Below are 15,080 nucleotides of genomic sequence, written 5' to 3'. Positions count from 1 at the left end.
ACTGCACCTCATTACAAAAGGCATAGCCTAGTACAAATAGACATAAGAATTTCAATGACATTTCAAAGGAATATTAGAATCAGAAGCACTTTAAATCAGTATTTTAATGGCAATTTTTAACTTGCATAGTTCAGATGTTTCTCCTGGCAACATTTCTCCAATGTCATTATCACTTAGTAAAATTCGATACCATCTACAACCTGAGCCTGAATTCCTGACACACAGTACCAAAGAGGTAAATATTATGCCAGATTAAAGAGTAGCATGTTTTGACAATTATGAAGACAAACGTTTCTCTTTTGCTATGAGGAAGTCTCAGAAAATATGTAAATACTTAGGCAGTTTAATTGTGTGCAACTTATTCACAAGGGAAATAACTTAAATATGCAGCCCTAAGCTATTGCAGTGCCTTTGATTATGTACAGCTCTGTCAAACAAAACAAAAGACATTCGGCTGCTTCTAAGAAATTTCATACTCATTTCTAACCTGAACTCATATAACTTCAGACTGTGATCCTCTCTGATCTCTAGCTCGGTGCATGTGAATAAGTAGCTGCCCAGGGACCTCACGTGCTTCTTGAAGTAACAAAGAGACAACATTCTTTTGAGTCAGGATTCAATCCGTCGCTATTGAAAGCTATGCTTCTGGCGGTGTAAAACAACTGCTAGAGCTCAGCCCTTGTCCTAAGATCCCATCTATGGACTCTTCTAATGGACAGACTACCCTGCTGTTACTAACTCCCTTATGAAGGTGCTCGAAATTTGCTTTCTGGTAGTTACAATCTGTTAATCTAAACTCTCAGCACAATTTTAACTGGCTACGACGCATTTTTTCTTTCTTAGCCCGAACTTTTTCCCTAAAGTCTCCATTGAATTCTACCATATATCTGTGGCGGCTGTGGTCAACGTTATTTTTGCATATATAGATAAAGGAAGTGGAAGAGGTTCCTTTTAAAAACTAAAAACTAGGGGGATAATATAGTAACTCCTTAGAACATGTATATCACTGTTTTTTCATGTTCATAGGTAGCAGCTGCTATAACGTCACTTGGCATTAAGAACAGCAAACTGAAATGTAAATAGCTACATGTCAGCTTCCCATCTTCTTTCATTGTGATTTGTTGTGAAAAGTAAAGAAAAATGACAAAATACTAATTCACACTTCACATCACCTTGGCTAGGGATCAAGTAAGTGTTCAGCCACGATTTGTACTAGTTTTCATTTTGTTTGTTGGATTCTGTCTTGATTTTTTTCTTTCATTGTTCAATAGAAGAACTATTAAATTTATGATGATTTTTTTTCCCTCAGGTGAATTCAAAGAATAGAAAAGCAGTAAAGCTAAAATGTTATACAAGAATGTGTAACGGTAAGGCTAGTTGATTCAAAGACAACAGATGACTTCATGTAGGGAGGATAAAGTAGAGAATCAGATAAGGAAAATATGAAGTAAAGGGAATTTAGAAGGAATTTATTACATTATTTTTAATTATTTTTTTGCTAGGCACAACTGTTGAAATTTTATAATGCATCCTTAATTGTACAGAGTTGCTGTACTGAGTCCAGAACAAAAGCATCTTACTCGATGTGTTCTGGTAGCAACTAGTGGTAGTAAATATTAGGTAGTGGTCAAACCTGATAGTCCAAAAGAGGTGAGACTGCCACAGCTCCATGCCCCAGGTCCAACTAATAATGAGGCTGAGCATGTATTCCCAATGGGCACATACACAAACACACACACAACACACTTACACACACCTATATGCACAGCCGGCTGCATAGATCAGTACAGACAGAAACACAGACAACTCATGCAAACACAAATAGCACAATGGCCTCATCCAGTGTCCCTCTCTGGCTGATCAGGATGAAGGTCCATTAAGTGGGAAATATATACAAATTTACAACGCAGATCCCTCCAGCAGCTGGGCTTAGGCACCTGGACTGCCCAGCGTCTGGCCCTTGGATCCTTGGTACCTCCCACTGCTGGTACCTGGACACATGAGCTGCCGAGGCTGCAGCCCCACTCCAGCTGCTGGTCCGACCCCTCACTCGGACACACACATGAATCCTTCACACACATACACAGGCACACATACAAAGAGGTCTCCCTCTTGACCTCCAGACCCCATGCTCTCTTCAGCACTTGGCCTGGATCCCCCAATTCCTTCAGTCCAACTCATCCAGTGATCACACTCACAGAAACAAACGCACACCTGGCTCCCAAACCACTTCACCTACTTAACCGACTAGTTTGGCTTGATATTCACTAGTGATCACATGCTGGCATAAGCCCTTATTCCAGCTGCTGGCACCCCAGATGCATGGGCCCCAAGGACCCGTGGTCCCCACTCCAGCAGCTGCACTTAGACCTCCATACACATATGTGGAACAGAGAACAGAGCCTCTCACCACAAAAAGAGTCAGAAATGGAATTTAATGAGATGGGACAGACTACACTGACCAGGTGCAGGACATGGCCAGACAAGTGTACTGACCAAATGCCAGCTTATAGATGGCTTTTATCCACTTTTCCTCTAGTGTTCCACACTCGTTCCCTTCCAAATCACCCTGAACTCTCCCTTTCCCCACCTTTTTCCCCCTGCCATAAACATCCCATAAGAAATTTTGTACAATCCCAAAATGGTCATTCCCTGCATCCCAGAATGACTCCCATACCCCTGGGCTAAACCCCCTCAGTTTGAAAGGAGACCTGGGGAGCCTCTCACACAGACTCATGGATGGGGGTCACCTCTGGCCCAGGGGGCTGAGGGTCCCCTGCGACAGCCTGGAGAGGGGTTGGGGCAGGGGCTCCTTTCTCTGAGTAGGTTATTGGGGTTCCCACACCTGGTGTTGTGCCTCTCTGCTCTTCTGTGTTCATGGAGAAGAGCCTGAAGTCACGTTACCTGACAGTAAATAGCACAAGTTTAGAGTGATTGTTCCTCCTGTCCATCCTTGCAGTTTACAGAAATCACTGATAAAGGCATTTCCTGAGACAAGGTTGCTTGCAAGTCATATTGTTCAACTACCATTTATACTCCTTTTCCCCATGAAGCTACTTCTTGTTTTTCTCTGTATAATACCCTGAGGAAATGTATTCCACAATCTAATTACATACTGTGTGACACAGTACTTTGTTTGTTTCAAACAAGCTGTCCACACACTTCATTGGGTACCCCTGTGTTTTCAGGCTCAGTGAAGTGTGAACAGCCATTCTATATTCTCTCTCTCATTCATTGACTTGTATCATACCTCTGTCTGTTGTCTTTTTTAATACTGACAGTCTTTGCCTACTCAGCATTTCCTTCTACAAAAGCTATTCCACTCCTTATAAACTATTTTTTAATTTTTTTTTAATTCTATTATATCCTTGTGTGTCTGCGTATAGTATTTAAAATCTAGGTCAATGTGAATCTGCATACAAATATAATGTTTCTGTTTTTTTTTATTTTCTCTCCAAATGTCTTATTTATCTTTCTAAACACTGAAAAGCATGGAACTGGTGATTGAAGAAAATAGCCCACAATATCCCACAGAAATTTCTCCTGAATGCTTTTGTATCTCCAGAACATAGTCACTATGTATTAGAATTGATGTGATCAGAAACAGGGACTGAGGGAGGAGTAGATATTTTTTCAGCAATTTATATTCAACAGAATTACATAACTTTGAAAAAAAACCCACAAGCCCTAAATACTTGCAATGTCATTAATACAAGTTGAGTTCTTGAGCCTGTACCTATCTGTAAGTTCTGTTTTACTTACAGATGTAATTTAAGGAACACTCTGACAGTCCAGCCATTTCAGAGTCACCCCAGCTTTAGGTTTTTCAGTGTCATTTATTAATGTGACTACCTTCTGGCTGGTACTGATTGCTCATAGATGCTTCATGACTTACAGGGTTCACAAAATCAAGCTGCCACCTGCCTCCATTCCAGTACCACGGATATACTCCCCAGGCCTGTCAGACCCCTTGCAAAGAAAGAAACATGTAGTGTTCCAACTAGATCCTAGTTCTCACCACAAAAGGTTTTGTATAACATGGCAATGTGTCAAATGTTGTTTTGATAAGCACTTCATATTTTGCATGTCTGTCACCACCAGTTCTATCAGTTCCTGCCATCACCCTTCCATATGAATAAGGCCGAGAATGGCAGGGGAGGGGGTGGGGGAGGGCGGGTGGCTTGCAAGGAAAGGCCAAGATTGGCAACAGGGAGCAATGGCTTGGTTGTCAAACCTTCTGCTTTAGAGGCTGGCTCTGGAGTTCAGTCTTCTGAGACACTTTTTCAGTGGTTCAGACTGGACACTCATTAAAGGTTTAGAACAGTTGACACAACCCAATGGATAAAATGGATAAAGTATTCCTTTTCTCCGCCTGCTAACATCTTTTTTTTCAAATACACAACTATTCTCCTGTCCAAGCCTTCAAGCCGAGTGAGAGGGGCATGGATAGTGCAAAAGGAATGTTCTAGGGAGAAATGTCTTTGGTATAGATTCTGTTCACCCGTTTGGCAGTTTCCCAACCAGAATCCTCAGAGGTATTTTCATATTTCCTCTGTGTACCATGCACGACCTACAGACAAAGGAATGCTTCTTGCCACTCAAATGGCGCAGAAGGATTTTTGACATCTTCACTATCTGTGGGATCAATCACCAGAAGAAATTATTACCCTAATTACTGAAGTATTTATCAAGAATCTCCCCAGTCCTGCAAGAAACTCAGTGTTTACTGGCCACCATTTAGAAGTTATCATTTCCAATTACTGTCATACATTGATTTTAAATAATGTATTAAGTCTCTTTTTATATCGATCACCTATTCATTGGTTTGTTACTTATACAACGAGCATATCACATTTCTCACAGGAAACAGGAAGCGGAAATGCTTGTCATCACTGTAAAGAAAGCATGGTTTTATTCTTGCTCTCTCACCATTGTTACCAGTAGCCAGAACAACATTATCTTCAATGCTTCCTTATTGCTTATTACCTGTCATTGAAAATATGACTCAAATTTGTTAATAAGAAAAGCCATAGCAGCAATCAAAAGTATACCAAATGTACAGTATGTTTAGAGATGTGACAGAAATTAACATCAAGTTTTACAGATTCCTTGAAGAAGAGTAAGAGAGCTCATGAAACAGATACATGATTTCTACATGGCTTTAGCATCATAAATGTTATCAGAAATTAGAAAATATTAAGATCTTACAAGTTGGATTTCCTCTAATATGCTTTAGGGTTAAACCCAAATCTACACTTGTCAGTTTTAATTAAAGGTAAATATAGCATTACTTTCTCCATTTGGTCCAGTGAAGGTCAGACCCAACACTTTGACAGTCATGTTCAACAATTAAGTGTCTGAAGGTCTGGGCAGATAACTAGTTAAACTCAACTATAACTTTGCTTGTAGGTCACAGACGTAGGACACTGGTTAATAGACAATTGAAAATTGCCTGTTGATATAATCTCATACAACCTAGCCCATGACAGAAATGAAGGAACATGTCCTTGTGTTGGGGCAGGAGTGGGCAGTTGCTGTAGAGCCATTGATACACTACCAGTTCATACCACTCAGAATGAAATTACACAAGTTTGAAGGATGTTAGAAAAGCTGTCCATAGCCAAATTAGGAAGTCTCATTCCCTTCCTTCATTTATCACTGCTCCTTCACTTTTCCGTCCTCATTTCTCATAGAGGATCCTCATGGATCCTTTGCGCTGTTGCTTATTGAGATTCTTCACTGAAAAGATTCGACTTATCCAGCATAAAACTACCCACCTTTTTTCTTCTCTGAAATTAGTAAATTGAGTCAGTTCCTGAAGGGCTATCATGGACATTGACTCAGAATTGGTTCAAGTGTGAGGATTTTCCCCTACAGAATCATGACCATCACTTCCTCTAATATCAATTGTCATATATTTTTGATGGTTTTTGGAGATGATTCAGAGGAAGAAAATTATTCCGGTATTAGTGAGGTTGTATAATTAACAACATAGTATGACTCTCTGAATTAATTCTAATGCTGCTGCTGGGAAAGGGTAGCTACTAAAGCCTTTCCCTCCTAGCAAACTTTATCAGTTTCTAACAGCCTCGGCCAAAAGCTTTGAGCTTTTGTCTTCAGCTGACTCATTGTTAGGGAGGGTCAAACAGCCATTCATCATATTCTAGGGAGAGGACTATGACTGGAAGGACTACCCTGGCACAGCAATGAGCAGACTCAGACAGAGCTCCAGAGGGACAACACAGCTCTCCAGGCTGCTGGCAGTGCCTGGGGCGGAGGCTGGGGCTGATAAGATGTCCTTGCTTGCAGGAGGCAAGCCCTGGCTGAGGAGCTGTGTCGCCAAGTCAGGGAACTGTGTGAACAGCTGTGCAGATTGTGCAACACCAGGGAACTTCAAAAAGAGATTGACTAGGTCTTCACAGAGACCCTATAGAAGTGAGGGTCTTGCATCCTAACTAGGATGTTTCAGACTGGATAAATGGATAACTAGATAGGTTAAAAACTGGGTAATTGGGCTAAATGGGTAGTGGTTACTGGGCCAGTTAGAAGTGGGGTACTGCAAGATGTCTAGCCTGAGATCTATACTGTTTAGCATCTTTATCAACAAGCTGCAGGTGAAGCAGTGCACTTTCATCAAGTTTGCAACTGGCATCAAACTGGGGACAAAAGAACCCTGAGGGCAGGGGTGCCATTCAGAGAAACCTCAGCAGGTTGGTGGAATGGACTGACACGAAATTTGTGAAATTCAACAAGGATAAAGGCAGGGTCCTGCACATGGGAAGGAAGACCCCAACCACCCATGCAGTCTGGGAACCAAATGGCTTGGAAGCAGCTCTAGTGAAAAGGACCTGGGGGTCCTGGTGGACGGGCAGGGGCAAGGTGCACATGAGCCAGCAGTGTGCTCTGGCACCAAAGAAGGTCAAAAATACCAGGTTTATATTCACAGGAGCAGAGCCAGGAGAGGGAGGAAAGTGATTAGCCCTTCTACTCAACACCTGTTAGACCACATGTAGATCCCATGTCCAGTTCTGGACTCCCATAGTACAGGAAAGAAATTGATAAAATGCAGCAAGTTCAGCAGAGAGACATCAAGATGGTTGAGAGCTGGAGCACTTACCCTGTGAGGAGAGCTGAGGGAATTGAACTTGTTCAGCCTGGAGAACATACAGTTTCAGGGACACCCAACAGCAGCCTTGCCAGTACCTACAGGGAGATTATTAAGAAACTGGAGCCGAGCTACTCAGTGTTGCACAAGGCAGGGAACAAGAGCATGGACATTGAGTTGAAAGAAGAGGTGGTTCAGACTGAATATAAGGAGACATCATGAGAGCAGTTAAGCAGAGGAACACCTTTGCCAAAGAGATTGTGTCATCCCCAGCTTTGGAGGTTTTCAACACCCAATTCCATAAAGACCTGAGTAGCCTGATTTGACCCATAGCTGACCCTGTCGGTACAGGAGGTTGCACTAGAGACCTCCTGAGATCCCTTCCTGTAGGAACTATCCTATGATCCCCAATTAGCAGTCACCTGTCTGGATCAAGCAAGAAAAGAAGGGTAGGTTGTTCATCATGATCAATACAATGTTCTCTCCAATAACACAGCAAGTGTCGCCTATTGTTCCAACAAGAAATAAACTGCATTTTTAGAGGAGAGGAAAATACACATACTGACTTAGTTTTCTTACTGTAGCTGGTTTTAGAAGAGAAATAATGTGCCTCATTTTTGTTTGTGCTCTAGTCCCTTAAGCCACATGCCTATTTAAAAATTAGCTTAATTTTACGTGCTGGATTTATTTACCTCTGAGGTCAAAGGTTCTGCCTTTGTGTTTAATGTAAGCATGGTCCTGAATTTTAGCTGAACTGGAGTCACAAAGAGGAAGATTTTCTAGGCAGTCTGTCCAAAGCAGGTGTGTTTTCCTCATCTCTGGTTTTGAAGTAAACCAAAGAAGAACAAGTAGATTTTTCTTGTAATTTAAGTGTGTGCCTGCAATCCATAGCCTGAAAAACTAGTGTCACAGGCAGCCACTTGTTTTGATTGACCCACGATTTCAGAAGAGACTATGCTTTTAGGTCACATTGCTTCAACTGGCTTGCGCAAGAGCGTTTTAAAAATTAGGTCATAGTAACCATAAATGAGCAGCATTACCCAAAAAAACTCCAAACCCCACCACACTAAATCTGCTCAAATGAGGCAAATAAAATCAGTCAACCTTTGTAATCTTCAGAGTTTATATTAAGTTCTAACTTTGGCACTCCAAACAGAAAAATACCTAACAATCAAGTTCCTAAATATTGCACATGAAGTAGAGAAAGGATTTAGGAGTCTCGAACTTCAAACAATGCTGTGATAGATATGCTCAAAGACACTCCAAGATTCTACAAAACATTGCCACATCTGTGGTCTATCTCTGTTTCCCAAATGCTCCAGAAGTGACAGATGCAGTAAATCAGAACTGACCATTAAATATGTCTTACTGATTGCGTTGGATTTAAAATATTCACTGTTAAAAACCAGGAAGGTTATCTTTACCAAAATGTATGGGAAGTAAATGGGAAAATATAAAATTCACATGATCTTTGGTCAGAAGAGAATGCTATGGGTTACAATTATGCATCTGTCAAAGGAGACGATTCTGGTTTCGGTTCAGAATTATTTTATATAAATAATATTTTGCTTGGACTGGTTTGAAAGCTTACCTCTAAGTGCTGTGACTTTACTATGTTTATTACTTGCTCCACTTTCCTAGGAAGCCGAAGGGGAAAACAACATCTATCAAAGAGAACAATTTCCAAATCAGGCCTTCTACATCCAGGCAAGCTGCATCAAAATAACAGGCCTTGCAGGCTTGGCATTCAGAGAGCGATCTGTGCTTTAAAAGTATTTGGCAGCCATGATTTTTACTGCCTGTCAGCAGGAGATCAGTGGACAGATAACCCCAAATGAGTAGCTGATTAGCCCATCCCTTCAGAAGCCATCCCATAAAATTGCCAGCCTTGCCAATTATCACCTCTTTTTTCTTTTTCTTTGCATGAGGATGTTGAGGAGGTACAGCCATGAACCTAAAACCCAGATGTGTTTGTTCAGTCAGATTTCCTTCTGGCCTAATCAGGAAAAGATTCTTTTGATTCACGAGAACTTGCTCGAGCACATTTGATCCCTCTTCAGTGAGTGTATTGCATCACCACAGACGCTGCTGGACAGAACTGTCTGGCTACATCTGACTCCACAGACCTTATAAATGACTACATCCGCTAAATGTATGTTCATTTGATTAGCTAATTTTATTGCTGGGTATATTGCAAAAGTATTGGGAAGACCGAGAAATACTGAGACTTCATGAGCGTAGTGAGAATCATCTCTCTTTAGCTGATAAAGAAAAAGCCTTTGATCATCAGACCTGCCTGACTTGAGAGCGTGAGTTGGAGAAAACTGGCTAAAGATCAATCCAAGCAAAATGGAAAAGTGATTAATAACAATTAGAGCTGACTGAAATTTGTGAGACATAACTGAAGGCTATGCTGGAATGATGCGTTTCCTTCTGATTTGCCCATCCTGTGTCTAATAGCAAGTTTCTTCTTTTCTTTCTGGCACAGGTTGGCTGAAATGTATTTTATCATCTGTAGCTGGCAGCCATTTTCTCTACAGTTGTTCCCATTTCTTGGGCCTCTCTCTCATAGGCAGAATTATTCTTGCATACTTTTGGTTTCATTAGCAACAGCATTGCCTTATGGACCTGATAGTTCTGCCTCTGCAAGTGAAGGGTTTCCTTTGCAGAGCTGTCAGCTCCAGACAATCCTCCAGCACCTTTAGTTACATCCCAGAAAAGAGAATTTTAAAGACATGTTTTCCATTTGAGTCATTGGAGCTTCATAAGCAGAATGTGGTTTTCCTCTGGTTTTGATATGATGTATAGTAAATGTGTTGGTTATTGAAAACTAAATAGTACATCTTTACTTTACTCTGATTATAGTTGTAACATATATATAATTGTTCATAAACTGCAGTGATGGAAATTATTTTATAAAATGTATACTACACTAACTGCCACTAACGCATGTACACTAAACTAACTGCCTACAAATACGTGCAATCCATACAAGACGTTCCAATACAACTGACTGAAAATTTGACCTTTCTTATTTTATGCTACAGGTGTTAGGACATATGTACATCTAGCTAAAAAGACTTCAAATAATGATAAAAAGCCTGCCATGGCATTTAAGCATTTTCCTCCCGTAAGTCCACAGGCTGCAGACCAGTCTCTGGGCCAAGTTCTGAAATTCTTACTCATTTCTTCAGCAAAGATACAATGCATTCCTTCTGCTTTTGCATTCCCAACTGAAAAAGGAGTCCGTTTCAACACATTATAACCATGGATGAATTGAAAAAGAATTTCAGGGAAAAAAAAAAGGAGATCTGACTAGCTGTGAGCAAATGCCAAGAGAGGCACAGGAAACCTTAGAACATACCACATTCAAATGCCCGTTCAAAGCAGCTAATTCAAATTTCATTAACTGGCCAAGGTTTTGACATTCTTTGCCTCAATTCAAAGTACTGATTGTAGCGTACAACATCTGTCAAATAGAGATTTTAACATGGAATGTCAATAATCTCTGTTTCAGCTAGAAAAATAAAGCTTTTCAGATTAAAAAAAGCTCTCATTTTGAAGGTTTTATGAGACCATTATGCATGGCAAGCTGTTATGGCCGTATGAATCTGTCCCCTGTCAGAGGGACAAGTAGAAGGTTGTCATTTCAGCTCCACTTAAAAGCGTAAGTAAGGCCTAATGTCCTGTGTTATTTTTTCACATAAAGAAAAGCTCTCCTTAAAGATAAAGAGACTTTGATACTGGAATTTTTTAAGCACCGGGTTTCTGTCCATCACTACAGTAGAAAACATATGAGTGTGTCAAAATCTGGTCATGTTTAATTTATGAGAAAATGCATCTGTCAATTTTAGATAAGTCATCTTCTAACCCAGATATAGCTTTGGTTTTATCTCTCAAAGTAAAAATTATTTCAGGTGCTAAATGTTAAACACATTTTTTTACTTTGTTATTGTTTCTGAGTAGTTTGTCACATTACCTGACTGGAAATTTTGAGGTGGTTTAGAGGACTTATGGTACAATGCTGCTAGAATGAATCACAAGATGAGTGTGAAGTCTGTACATTCTTTGATAAAGATATCACAGTGTGCCGTGGCACAACAGATTTCAAGACTCATTTACCTGGTTTTGTGTCACTTGAAAATTTTAAGACAGTTTCATCATCAAATCAAAAGGACAAGATGATGATTCTTGTCATCTGTATAGAAATAGTAAAATTGGGGATTTTCAGTTCACAAAATTATTACAGACTGGATTTCTATGCTCTGCGTCTTATGAAGAATCTAACATTCATAATACAATCCTTCAAAAAGTCCTATACATTTTTAGACAATTTGTGTCTCAAATAGACTTATGCGAGATCAAAACATTAACATATCCTTACTACATGAGGCTAAAGTATTTCCTTTTCTCTAGCAGATGAAGTGACCAAACTAAATCCTGAGAAAATAAACATCATATTTTTCTGGAGTTATTTTTTCCCTACTATTTTATTTTGTCACAGATATACAAATGAATTAAAAGCTAACAAATGGACTCAATAGGAAAACATTTGACTCCGTTATTCACAGTAAGATCTAGTATTCTGAAGTCATTTTGAAGTGTTCTGTATCAATAGGCATAGGAAATTTAGTTTGAGAATATGTCTTAGCCTAATAATAATAATAATAACTTAGCCTAATAAAGAGTCAGAATTGCTGGTGCTGTCATTCATCCAAATATTAACTTCTACTATTATTATGGAACGAAGAATAACAAGAAAATAACCAATTACGTTGTATTTCATTGTGTTCTACTTAAGTTGCTACATATGGATGTGGTTATGTTTACAGTTATGCACAGTTATGCTAATTTTTAACTAGTTTTTTTCTACCTGGGTAGAATAACAGTAGAACTGATGACAATAAGGCATGGACTTCAGCACTATAATACACATTTGCCTGAGCATTTACTTGGGTGACTAGAGCCTGCGCCATCATGTCTTCATTGTTACTTTTATCCAGGCTGACTCAAAGAAAGCTAGCTCATCCACCCCTCTTCATGTTGCAGTCACATTGCCCTCATCAGTGGACAAAGCCTTGGACAGGCTGACATTATGGGATGTGGTTAGAGCCCGCTGCTCTCCTTGCTCCTTTTTGGGAAGACCGTAAGTGCTGAACCTATGTTCTTCTTGAGTGCCATCTACAGAGATAAAAACATCCCATGAAAAAAATATAAAGGCTTGGTTTATGGTTAATCCATCCTCTGCTTCCTCTTTATTTGCATACCACACCTTCTCACTACATGCATATTGGGCAATCCCAGAATAACTGCCTTTCTCAGTTGTAAGACTTCCAGTGATGATTATGGAACTGTATAGCAGCAGGCTGTTGCCAGAATTACATCCTAATGAACTACAACATCCATACACACAGTGGTACACTCCTATGCCTGAATCCTTCCTTTACTGTTCCCACCCTAAATCTACTCACAAAATGCCTCATTTAGCATCTGCTAGGTATGCACTGGGGAAAAATTTAAAAAATCAACTTTTGTTCCACAAGATGCTGGTACTGTAGCAAACAGGATTGATAACAGGATAAGCACAGTAGATTTTAGGATTTTTTTTTTCAGAATATTGTTAGGATGTTGTTTTCAATTTTGTAAAAGAAACATTGCTCTGGAAACCAATTTCAACAATCTATTCTCATATTATCAGAAAACAGAAGTATGTGATTAATGTAGCTAATACAAATAGATCATATCTCCTCATCTTTCTGGAGAATATTTGCAATCAACTGTTTCACAACGGACTTAAATGATTATTCAAATAAATTACCCAGAAGATAATTTTGCTTAGGGAATCAATTCAAGAAAACTGAAAGCTATTTTCAAGTTATTTGAAACACAAAAAAAGAGAAAAAAAGTTTATCAACCCTTTAAATGATTGTGTAATAGTGACTGCTTTGAGGGATAGGGAAAGGGAAAGAGGAAAAGATGCCACCTGAATTTCTACTTAGTTATCTCTCTTCACCTATGCAATTAATTAGATTTTGCAACACAGGATTTGATAATCCTGTATAGTCCATTTTGTTTCCTGATTAAACTGTGTCCTAATTTGCTATGGTCCTGGCCACACACAATGCCACCACACCTGCAAAGCCAAAGAAAAAGTTCTACGCAATCTCAAAAAGTCAACAGCATCATTTTACTATGAAAATATAGCAAAATACATAATAACATAACTCCAGAAGAAAAAAAAATGAGTCTGCAATGGTTTCTTGCCGAGGACTTTTCTGTAAACAGCCACGTAAACTTTTCAGAAAGAAAAGGTGACAACAATTTGCTTACCTGAACTTTTCTGCCAGTGTTGCTTATCTTCAGAGGAACCAGGCACAAAACAGGATAGAGGAATTATGAATTTCCATCACACTTTCCAACAGGCAGCATGTCCTAAGAAATCATTGACACGGTGACAATTCAATCACCAGTGTTAACTGCATTTCATCATCTTCTGCATACAGTATGCCAGCAATCAGACAAGAGAAGGCTATGTTCTTGCACAAGCACACATTCCTTTAGAGAAGAGTATAAAACTTCCACTCTAGAGGATAGCAACATAGGCCATGAAATAGCTAGCTGGCAAGAGACTGCATAACTGCTTTAATAATCATATTGCCTTTTAAGCATCTCATTGAATATTTGAAGGCTTTTTACAAAAGAAACACAGGAAGTTCTGCAAAAAATGTTGCTTTTGAGACAAACTTTGAAAGTGTTGGCAGAAAAGTACATTTTGCACATATACTCTTATACTTTCTTGTTTTACCTATGAAGAAAATGTTAAAACATGCGGATAAAGTAGAAATTAGAACATGACGGAACTCAGACAAGAACAGCTACAACAACAACAAAAGAACAAATTAAATGTGCAAAGTATTTGGTGTGCTTGAAATATTTTTCACTTAGAAAAATTAGCTTAACCAGTAAATTCTTCTGGATTTGTTTTGTCACCTCTACAATGAAATCTCTTTATCATATTACTAGTTGGCCGAGCCATAAAATTCCAAAAACGCCTATTAAAAAAAAAAAGAAAAAACCCACAAAATCTCACAGTGTCTGTCAGTTTCCTTCCCAAAGAAGGCACCATATGTGAGATGGATTATAAATGGGATATGCTCTCTCTAATCTTGCCGTGTACTTTGATGGACAAGGATACTTCTCCATGTGCATTTGGTTTCTCATGAAGACACAGCAGTTCCTACTGAGGCACCAGCAAGCTGGACATTTCCATGTTAAAGCAATGGTTAACCATTATTATGACTAATTCTGTGTCTCGCAGTCCTCCTCAGAGGACTTAACTCACTCCTCTTAAGGAGGAAGATCAGGGTTAGGTGGAGGAAGGGCGAAGGTTCCAAGTCTGACCTTGAAACGGTTTTTCATGAAAAATAAAGTTATAATTAGGTATTTTGTAAACTAAATATCTTTGCTCTCCCTTTCTCAAAATTGGTCCTAAGAACAAAAACAGGTATCACAAATTTTCTGGACACAGAATGGTTAATTAGAGCATTGATGTAATTTCTCATTTCATGCTACATCAGGGTTCACAGATCATAGGATCAAAGGATAATTCAGATTGGAAGGGATCTCAGGAAGTTTCTGGTCCAACCTCCTGCACTAAGCAGGGTCAGCTATAGGTCAAACAAGCGTGGTGGGTTGCACCATGGCTGGAGGCCAGGTGCCCACCGAAGCCACTCTATCACTCCCCTCTTTAACTAGACGGGGGAGAGAAAATATAACAAAAGGCTCGTGGGTCAAGATAAGGGCAGGGAGAGATCACCCGCCAATTACATCACGGGCAAAACAGACCCAACCTGGGAAAACTAATTTAATTTACTCAAGTCAGAGTAGGATAATGAGAAATAAAACCAAATCTTAAAACACCTCCCCCCACCCCTCCCTTCTTACCAGGCTCAACTTCACTCCCGGCTTCAACCTC

At 39.6% G+C, this 15,080-nt stretch overlaps 1 long non-coding RNA gene across 1 annotated transcript; it reads right to left on the bottom strand.

Moving 5' to 3' along the window:
• Window positions 1-1,157: 1,157 nt before the first annotated feature.
• LOC129200284 (uncharacterized) lies at window positions 1,158-15,070 on the bottom strand. Its single transcript, XR_008574850.1, has 4 exons — window positions 15,050-15,070; window positions 13,436-13,537; window positions 7,118-7,203; window positions 1,158-4,986 (listed from the first exon to the last, which is right to left on the bottom strand). It is a non-coding gene; the product is annotated as an uncharacterized LOC129200284 (long non-coding RNA).
• Between the last annotated feature and the right edge of the window lie 10 nt (window positions 15,071-15,080).

This window comes from Grus americana, unplaced genomic scaffold (assembly GCF_028858705.1).
Source record: "Grus americana isolate bGruAme1 unplaced genomic scaffold, bGruAme1.mat H_3, whole genome shotgun sequence".
NCBI lineage: Eukaryota > Metazoa > Chordata > Aves > Gruiformes > Gruidae > Grus > Grus americana.
The sequence above is the reverse complement of the archived record's forward strand: the minus strand, read 5'-3'. Positions and strand labels throughout refer to the sequence as shown.